The sequence below is a fragment of the Lolium perenne genome, chromosome 5 (assembly GCF_019359855.2).
Source record: "Lolium perenne isolate Kyuss_39 chromosome 5, Kyuss_2.0, whole genome shotgun sequence".
NCBI lineage: Eukaryota > Viridiplantae > Streptophyta > Magnoliopsida > Poales > Poaceae > Lolium > Lolium perenne.
The window spans coordinates 161,651,096-161,661,491 of record NC_067248.2 but is presented as its reverse complement, the minus strand read 5'-3'; positions in this window follow the sequence as shown (position 1 = coordinate 161,661,491).

Genomic DNA, 10,396 nt, shown 5'->3' with positions numbered 1-10,396 from the left:
CACCCTAGCGTCTGCATCCAAGAGATGCACACCGCTTTTTTATTAAATTATTCACAAAACCTTACAAGAACAGTACAAAAGATCAACCTCGAAGCCACCTCGCTAAACCTATAGTGAGATGAAGGGGGTGACAATACACCAACTCACATCATCCAAAAACCAGATGTCTTCCCAATCCGCTAAATAGCAGGTGAGAAGCACATCCAGTCAAGCAGATTCTTCGCGCACGCCAACGCACACGCCACAGAAGTTGCTACCGCCGTCTTCCTCGACTCCATCTTCAAGAGAGATCATCGCATTAACCTTGCAAGACCTGCCGTCGATGTCACCATGACGCCAGACGGCTCCACCATCCTGCACGCATACATCATCCCGCATCCGTCGTCGATACCCTGCATCACCATGCCACCGACACTCAGCGCCAACAATGTGGTAGATGAATACCACTCCACCAACATCCGCCAACATCCAGCAGCTGCTCCAAAAAATGATGCCCCAAGAGGTAGAACGACGCAGGTAGCACCGCCATCGTCCGATCCGGGAGAGCCAGATCTAGGGTTTCCCCCGGAGCGGCACGAGTGGGTAGATGTAGGTTGCGACGGCGATGCCTTCAAGAAGGTAACGACGCGTAACGCCGCCATCGCCCGCCATGACCAGGGTCGGAGCACGATTTTCACCGGCAGCCGCACACCTCCAACTCGCCGAGTGTAGTGACGAGACAAGCAAAGACGATGCCTTCGACAAGGTAACAACGCTGATGTCTACGTTCCCCCTCCTTTCCTGTAGACAGTGTTGGGCCTCCAAGAGCAGAGGTTTGTAGAACAGCAGCAAGTTTTCCCTTAAGTGGATCACCCAAGGTTTATCGAACTCAGGGAGGAAGAGGTCAAAGATATCCCTCTCATGCAACCCTGCAACCACAAAGGAAGAAGTCTCTTGTGTCCCCAACACACCAAATAGGTGCACTAGTTCGGCGAAGAGATAGTGAAATACATGTGGTATGAATAAGTATGAGCAGTAGCAACGGTGCCAGAAAATAGCTTGCTGGCGTGTGGTTGATGGTGGTAGTATTGCAGCAGTAGTAACGCAGTAAAACAGTAAACAAGCAGCAATAGCAGTATTTAGGAACAAGGCCTAGGGATTACACTTTCACTAGTGGACACTCTCAACATTGATCACATAACAGAATAGATAAATGCATACTCTACACTCTTGTTGGATGATGAACACATTGCGTAGGATTACACGAACCCTCAATGCCGGAGTTAACAAGCTCCACAATTACTGTTTATATTTTAGTAACCTTGTAGTGTAAGATAGATCAACAGATTAAACCAAGTACTAACATAGCATGCACACTGTCACCTTCATGCATATGTAGGAGGAATAGATCACATCAATACTATCATAGCAATAGTTAACTTCGCAATCTACAAGAGATCATGATCATAGCATAAACCAAGTACTAACACGGTGCACACACTGTCACCTTTACACACGTGCAGGAGGAATAAAACTACTTTAATAACATTGCTAGAGTAGCACATAGATAAATTGTGATACAAACTCATATGAATCTCAATCATGTAAAGCAGCTCATGAGATTATTGTATTGAGGTACATGGGAGAGAGATGAACCACATAGCTACAGCGGAGCCCTCAGCCTCGGGGGTGGATTACTCCCTCCTCATCATGGAGGCAGCGATGGCGGTGAAGATGGCGGTGAAGAAGGCAGTGGAGATGGCTCCGGGGGCAATTCCCCGTCCCGGCAGGGTGCCGGAACAGAGACTTCTGTCCCCCGAATTGGAGTTTCGCGATGGCGGCGGCGTCACAGTAACTTTTCTGGAGTTTCGTCAAGCGGTGTCGATGGAGAAGCCTTCCGGTGAAAATAGGAACCTGGGCGTTGATTTCGTCCGATTCCGAGAATATTTCGTTACTAGGATTTCTGAAACCAAAAACAGCAGAAAACAGGAACTGGCACTTCGGCATCTTGTTAATAGGTTAGTTCCAGAAAATGCACGAATATGACATAAAGTGTGCATATAACATGTAGATAACATCAATAATGTGGCATGGAACATAAGAAATTATCGATACGTCGGAGACGTATCAGCATCCCCAAGCTTAGTTCTGCTCGTCCCGAGCAGGTAAAACGATAACACAGATAATTTCTGGAGTGACATGCCATCATAACCTTGATCAAACTATTTGTAAAGCATATGTAATGAATGCAATGATCAAAACAATGGTAATGACATGAGTAAACAACTGAATCATAAAGCAAAGACTTTTCATGAATAGCACTTCAAGATAAGCATCAATAAGTCTTGCATAAGAGTTAACTCATAAAGCAATAATTCAAAATAAAGGCATTGAAGCAACACAAGGGAAGATTAAGTTTCAGCGGTTGCTTTCAACTTATAACATGTATATCTCATGGATATTGTCAACATAGAGTAATATAATAAGTGCAATAAGCAAGTATGTAGGAATCAATGCACAGTTCACACAAGTGTTTGCTTCTTGAGGTGGAGAGAAATAGGTGAACTGACTCAACATTGAAAGTAAAAGAATGGTCCTCCAAGAGGAAAAGCATCGATTGCTATATTTGTGCTAGAGCTTTTATTTTGAAAACATAAAGAGAGCATAAAAATAAAGTTTTGAGAGGTGTATGTTGTTGTCAACGAATGGTAGCGGGTACTCTAACCCCCTTGCCAGACAAACCTTCAAAGAGCGGCTCCCATTTTATTTTATGTTTGGGTGGCACTCCTTCCAACCTTTCTTTCACAAACCATGGCTAACCGAATCCTCGGGTGCACACTCAACAATCTCATACCATAAAGGAGTGCCTTTTTATTTTAGTTTTATTATGATGACACTCCTCCCAACCTTTGCTTACACAAGCCATGGCTAACCGAATCCTTCGGGTGCCGTCCAACAATCACATACCATGGAGGAGTGTCTATTTTTGTTAATTAATTTGGGACTGGGAATCCCATTGCCAGCTCTTTTTGCAAAATTATTGGATAAGCGGATGAAGCCACTAGTCCATTGGTGAAAGTTGCCCAACAAGATTGAAAGATAAACACCACATACTTCCTCATGAGCTATAAAACATTGACACAAATCAGAGGTGATAAATTTTGAATTGTTTAAAGGTAGCACTCAAGCAATTTACTTTGGAATGGCGGAAAATACCATGTAGTAGGTAGGTATGGTGGACACAAATGGCATAGTGGTTGGCTCAAGTATTTGGATGCATGAGAAGTATTCCCTCTCGATACAAGGTTTAGGCTAGCAAGGTTGTTTGAAGCAAGCACAAGCACGAACTAGTACAGCAAAACTCACATAAAAGACATATTACAAGCATTATAAGACTCTACACCGTCTTCCTTGTTGTTCAAACTCAATACTAGAAATTATCTAGACCTTAGAGAAACCAAATATGCAAACCAAATTTTAGCATGCTCTATGTATTTTTTCATTAATGGGTGCAAAGCATATGATGCAAGAGCTTAAACATGAGCACAACAATTACCAAGTATCACATTACCCAAGACATTTATAGCAATTACTACATGTATCATTTTCCAATTCCAACCATATAACAATTTAACAAAGAAGAAACTTCGCCATGAATACTATGAGTAGAAACTAAGGACATACTTGTCCATATGCTACAGCGGAGCGTGTCTCTCTCCCACACAAGCATGATGTAATCCAATTTATTCAAACACAAACAAAAACAAAAACAAACAGACGCTCCAAGTAAAGTACATAAGATGTGACTGAATAAAAATATAGTTTCAAGGGAGGAACCTGATAATGTTGTCGATGAAGAAGGGGATGCCTTGGGCATCCCCAAGCTTAGATGCTTGAGTCTTCTTGATATATGCAGGGGTGAACCACGGGGGCATCCCCAAGCTTAGAGCTTTCACTCTTCTTGATCATAGTATATCATCCTCCTCTCTTGACCCTTGAAAACTTCCTTCACACCAAACTCAAAACAAACTCATTAGAGGGTTAGTGCATAATCAAAAATCCACATGTTCAGAGGTGACACAACCATTCTTAACACTTCTGGACATTGCCCAAAGCTACTGGAAGGTAATGGAACAAAGAAATCCACCCAACACAGCGAAAGAAGCAATGCGAAATAAAAGGCAGAATCTGTCAAAACAGAACAGTCCGTAAAGACGAATTTTAAAATGGCACCAAACTTGCTCAGATGAAAATGCCCAAATTGAATGAAAGTTGCATACATATCTGAGGATCACTCACGTAAATTGGCATAATTTTCGGAGTTACCTACAGAGAATTTTGCCCAGATTCGTGACAGCAAAGAAAACAGTTTCTGCGCAGTAATCCAAATCTAGTATTGACTTTACTATCAAAGACTTTACTTGGCACAACAAAACATAAAACTAAGATAAGGAGAGGTTGCTACAGTAGTAAACAACTTCCAAGACACAAATATAAAATAAAGTACTGTAGCAAAATAAACACATGGGTTATCTCCCAAGAAGTTCTTTCTTTATAGCCATTAAGATGGGCTCAGCAGTTTTAATGATGCACTTGCAAGAAATAATATTTGAAGCAAAAGAGAGTATCAAAAGGCAAATTCAAAACACATTTAAGTCTAACATGCTTCCTATGCATAGGAATCTTGTAAATAAATAAGTTCATGAAGAGCAAAGTAACAAGCATAGGAAGATAAAACAAGTGTAGCTTCAAAAATTTCAGCACATAGAGAGGTGTTTTAGTAACATGAAAATTTCTACAACCATATTTTCCTCTCTCATAATAACTTTCAGTAGCATCATGAGCAAACTCAACAATATAACTATCACATAAAGCATTCTTATCATGAGTCTCATGCATAAAATTATCACTACTCCCAACATAAGCATAGTTATTCTTATTAATTGTAGTAGGAGCAAATTCAACAAAGTAGCTATCATTATTATTCTCATCAAGTGTAGGAGGCATAGTATTATCATCATAAAAATTACTCTCCATAGTAGGCGGCACTAAAAGACCAATATCATTATAATCATCATAAATAGGAGGCAAAGTATCATCAAAGAAAATTTTCTCCTCAATGCTTGGGGGACTAAAAAGATCATGCTCATCAAAACCAGCTTCCCCAAGCTTAGAATTTTCCATATCATTAGCAACAATGGTGTTCAAAGCGTTCATACTAATATCATTGCTACTAGCATGCAAATGAGATTCCATAGGTTTTTTAATTTTCGCATTAAACCATTCATGTCTTGACTCAGGAAATAGAATAAAAAGCTCACAGATGTTTTCCATTATGCCTTACTAGTGTAAACAAGAAACAAAAAGATGCAATTGCAGGATCTAAAGAAAATAGCTTCGAGTACTTACGGCGCCGGGAAATAGCTTAGTAGCCGAGATCCGGAGTGTGAGTACCTTTTACCTTTCCTCCCCGGCAACGGCGCCAGAAAATACTTGATGCTGTCCAGGACTGGCGCGTGGTTGACGAGGGAGGAAATCCCTGTTGTGTAGCTTTCTGGTCCCCGGCAACGACGCCAGAAAATAAGCTTGATGTCTACGTTCCCCCTCCTTTCCTGTAGACAGTGTTGGGCCTCCAAGAGCAGAGGTTTGTAGAACAGCAGCAAGTTTTCCCTTAAGTGGATCACCCAAGGTTTATCGAACTCAGGGAGGAAGAGGTCAAAGATATCCCTCTCATGCAACCCTGCAACCACAAAGCAAGAAGTCTCTTGTGTCCCCAACACACCAAATAGGTGCACTAGTTCGGCGAAGAGATAGTGAAATACAGGTGGTATGAATAAGTATGAGCAGTAGCAACGGTGCCAGAAAATAGCTTGCTGGCGTGTGGTTGATGGTGGTAGTATTGCAGCAGTAGTAACGCAGTAAAACAGTAAACAAGCAGCAATAGCAGTATTTAGGAACAAGGCCTAGGGATTACACTTTCACTAGTGGACACTCTCAACATTGATCACATAACAGAATAGATAAATGCATACTCTACACTCTTGTTGGATGATGAACACATTGCGTAGGATTACACGAACCCTCAATGCCGGAGTTAACAAGCTCCACAATTACTGTTCATATTTTAGTAACCTTGTAGTGTAAGATAGATCAACAGATTAAACCAAGTACTAACATAGCATGCACACTGTCACCTTCATGCATATGTAGGAGGAATAGATCACATCAATACTATCATAGCAATAGTTAACTTCGCAATCTACAAGAGATCATGATCATAGCATAAACCAAGTACTAACACGGTGCACACACTGTCACCTTTACACACGTGCAGGAGGAATAAAACTACTTTAATAACATTGCTAGAGTAGCACATAGATAAATTGTGATACAAACTCATATGAATCTCAATCATGTAAAGCAGCTCATGAGATTATTGTATTGAGGTACATGGGAGAGAGATGAACCACATAGCTACAGCGGAGCCCTCAGCCTCGGGGGTGGATTACTCCCTCCTCATCATGGAGGCAGCGATGGCGGTGAAGATGGCGGTGAAGACGGCAGTGGAGATGGCTCCGGGGGCAATTCCCCGTCCCGGCAGGGTGCCGAAACAGAGTCTTCTGTCCCCCGAATTGGAGTTTCGCGATGGCGGCGGCGTCACAGTAACTTTTCTGGAGTTTCGTCAAGCGGTGTCGATGGAGAAGCCTTCCGGTGAAAATAGGAACCTGGGCGTTGATTTCGTCCGATTCCGAGAATATTTCGTTACTAGGATTTCTGAAACCAAAAACAGCAGAAAACAGGAACTGGCACTTCGGCATCTTGTTAATAGGTTAGTTCCAGAAAATGCACGAATATGACATAAAGTGTGCATATAACATGTAGATAACATCAATAATGTGGCATGGAACATAAGAAATTATCGATACGTCGGAGACGTATCGAACGCCAAGCGACGCCGCCATCGTCCGCCAAGCCCGAGAGCGAAGCATGGTTTTCACCGGTTGTCCCGTCACCCTAAGCTCGTCGTCGACTGGATCTTCACCGCCGGAGATCTGTGTGGGATCCCAAGATCCCCCACCCCAGATCCCAACGAGGCCGTCCACCTCCGGGGAGGAGGTCGCCGCCACCATGCCCGGGGCCGCCGCCCCGGCTCCCATGTGATGCGGACGGAGCAGCCCGTCGCGCGGAGGACGAAGGCGCAGCAGACCCAGCCGTCTCCGGGCCCCAAGGGCCAAGATCTAGCCACGCCACCACCGCCGCCGTCTCGCCTTCCGGCCACCGACGCCGCGCACCACCACCACCAGAAGAGAGATCAGGAGCGCCGCCCCCACCCCCCATGGTCACCACCACGTTATTATTCCAAAGTACAAGCTTGTTTTAATAGGCCTTTCTCATTTTCTGGTTGGGTAGAAATACCAAATTATGTTGGCGGTAGAACAGCTAGTAATCCCTTGAAATATGGTAACAGCTAATAATACCTTGAAATATGGTCCTTCAAGTGACTTTGGTACTAGCACACTGTTATTTAGCACACGGGAAGTAAACTTCTTACTGTAGTATTATGTTTAGCGCTCATTTCCTTTGTTCTTGGATTATGTTGAAGGTAAATGTTATCATTATATTTCTAGGAATTCACTTCGTCGGCTGTATTTCGTTGCAAGTTTGCAACTGGACTATCTTAGCTTGTGCGCTTCCCGATACTATATCTTAGAACAAATGCTCCAATGGCGACTCTAGCATTGTTGCAATTGTTATGTTAGCTACCAGAGTGTTGACATTTAATTGCTGTGTGTTATGCAATGTGACCAAGAATATATTTGCAGTAAAAAATAACTTATAATAACTTAAAATTTACCTTCATGTTATTTTCTTTGCTTTGTTTAGTTTGACATTCTTTGGTTGTGGAATGGGTGAATATTTTTATAATTTCACTCTAAGATCTGTAGTGGGACAACCAGTGTGCCCTTTGCATTCCCTTACTTTACAGTTGACAAAGATGCAAATGTGTTTTTGGGATTCATTTGTGATTTCGGCAATTAGAAGACCAAAGAAATCTCGAAGGGACACTATTGGTGTTCATATGATTATTTTTGTGTTCTTCCACGCTCCTCCATTGCATAAAATTATTAGATGCTGCCAGGTTAATAACTGCCCTGAAAGAAACAAGTTCAGCTGAATTTAACTACTTTGTTTGGGGACCTGGAGTTTACCTACTCATAGTTCTCACTAATTCTTGGAATTTCAACTAGTAATTAAGTTTTTCCTTGAAAGAAACAAATACAGCTGAATTTGTATAACCTTGATCTTTCAAGAAAATTAGAATGTTTTCTTGAAAGAGTGGATATCGGCGGCAGTATCTTGTTCTAAACATCATGCACGTACATGGGTTTAATGTTCTGCCTACCAAGTTCTTGACCAATAGCTCTTCTCATTTGCTCAAAAAATTGTAAAAATTTGAATCACTAGCTGATGTTTCTGTCATTCCTTTGATTCAGGGTGATGAGACGACGTACCAGCTCATCTTTCGTTTGAAGTCAGCTCACATCCTTTCATTTCTGGTCACTGCTCCGTTACTGTGATCTCCTCTTCGTTCAGCATAGAGGGACGCTCTGCCTACCTTATCATGTAGTACTAGCTGTTTAAGCAATGCTTAAGCTTATATACCTAAGCATCCTTAGGATTGTATGATGTTCTCAAGACAGAGATAAACATGTTGTGCTGGTGCTTCATGGATTTGCTCGTCGCGAGTAACATTTATCGTATTCTGACTAATTCAAATCATGGTTGATAGTTTGTGTGTCCTGTGATGCATGGTAGTTTGAATTTGTATCTGCAGCAGCGGTAGCTACCTGCCTTGAATCTGCCTAGTAGAGCCACTGTCTAAACTTCATCGCATTTGCATTGTGTTCTGCAGCTAGTAGTAATACTTTATCTAAGCGAAAGATAAAGCAGTACTGGGTAGCTGGCAATTTGAAAATTACGAACCGCTTGGACACGAACAAGAGCTCGAAATGAACACTTGAGATTGAAATCTCGCCGAGTCGCAATAGCAAGAACGATGTTCTTTACCTCGCAGTCGCAGTCGCTGAACATTGAAATATCTTTTGTCAACACACTGTAACTGAAGCACATCTTCATTCAGTTTGGCTAAAAAGATGGTGTGTATTAAGGACGAAACAGTATACATGAAGTCTGGTATGGGCTGAATCTTTTTAGTCCTCTTTTGGCTGTCTACAGAGCAGTAGCCCCCTGGTAAGGGCAATGCAGATTGAATCCTTGATGGATGGTCCTGTAAGGGCAATGTACATTGATAACCTTCTTTTAGGCCTACACATCATCTAGAGATGACAACACAAACAAGACATGCAATGAACTATCTCTTAAATGCTACCTGTAACATTTAGCAGGACTTGAGCAAACTAGCGTTGAGCTGTACACATCAAATAAAACATGCAAATTTACGACACTGAATACCAACGTTTAGTAGGTCTGAGCAAAATAAGCACCATCACACAGAACACAAAATATCATCATAACATGCCAGGAAATAAGAACAAGACAGTTTAATGGGCTATCTGGCAGAATGCTGAAGTGCTGTTCGTGTTAGCCATGGTTTTGCCACAAAAAGGCCTGAGCTCGTGTTCCTGTGAGCCATCATGATTCACCGGATATGAGGATATTTTGAGTTTCAAACGGTATCAGGATTGTCTAGTGAACCAAATGACCACACACAACCGGCCTATTTCAGAATTTCGTTCATGTCGCGCAAATTGTACTTTAGATAACATAGCACACAGTAGAGACTACATATTATCACTGCCTCATGCATGAAAATGTACGTAGAGCTTCCCACGAGGTGACTTTGAACAAAAAAGTTTCAGTCTCTGAAGTCACCAATCAGTAGTCACCTCCCTAGATAATAGGAATAGCAGAACTATTAACAAACTTTCCGGTGAATCAGACATAGACAACACATAGATAATTACAAAGAGAAACAAGCTAATGGAAATAGTGTAACTAAAACCCACATATATGTGGTTTTCAAAGTTCAACGCCCCTAAAAAATATTGTCAGCAACAACAGTATCTGGCAACAAAACATTCAGCTTCAAGACATACACGCCCCTGAATTTTCTCCAGCATTTGAAAACTTTTTACACTGGTAGCAACAGCAAATAATTCAAATTGATATGCACAAAGATTCGCCACAACGAGCCATGCAACACTGCAAGTCTTAATAAAATGATATTTGAATGGGACTAGTGTAAATTTTACCCCTCCAGCAAAGATTTGACATCAAGCATTGTTCTATTCAGAATGAATGAAGTATGACAATTCTAAATTGTAAAGCTTAAGAAAAGATGATTGTTTACCATCTATATGTTCATATATGTAGAAACATTACTCGGAATTGTACC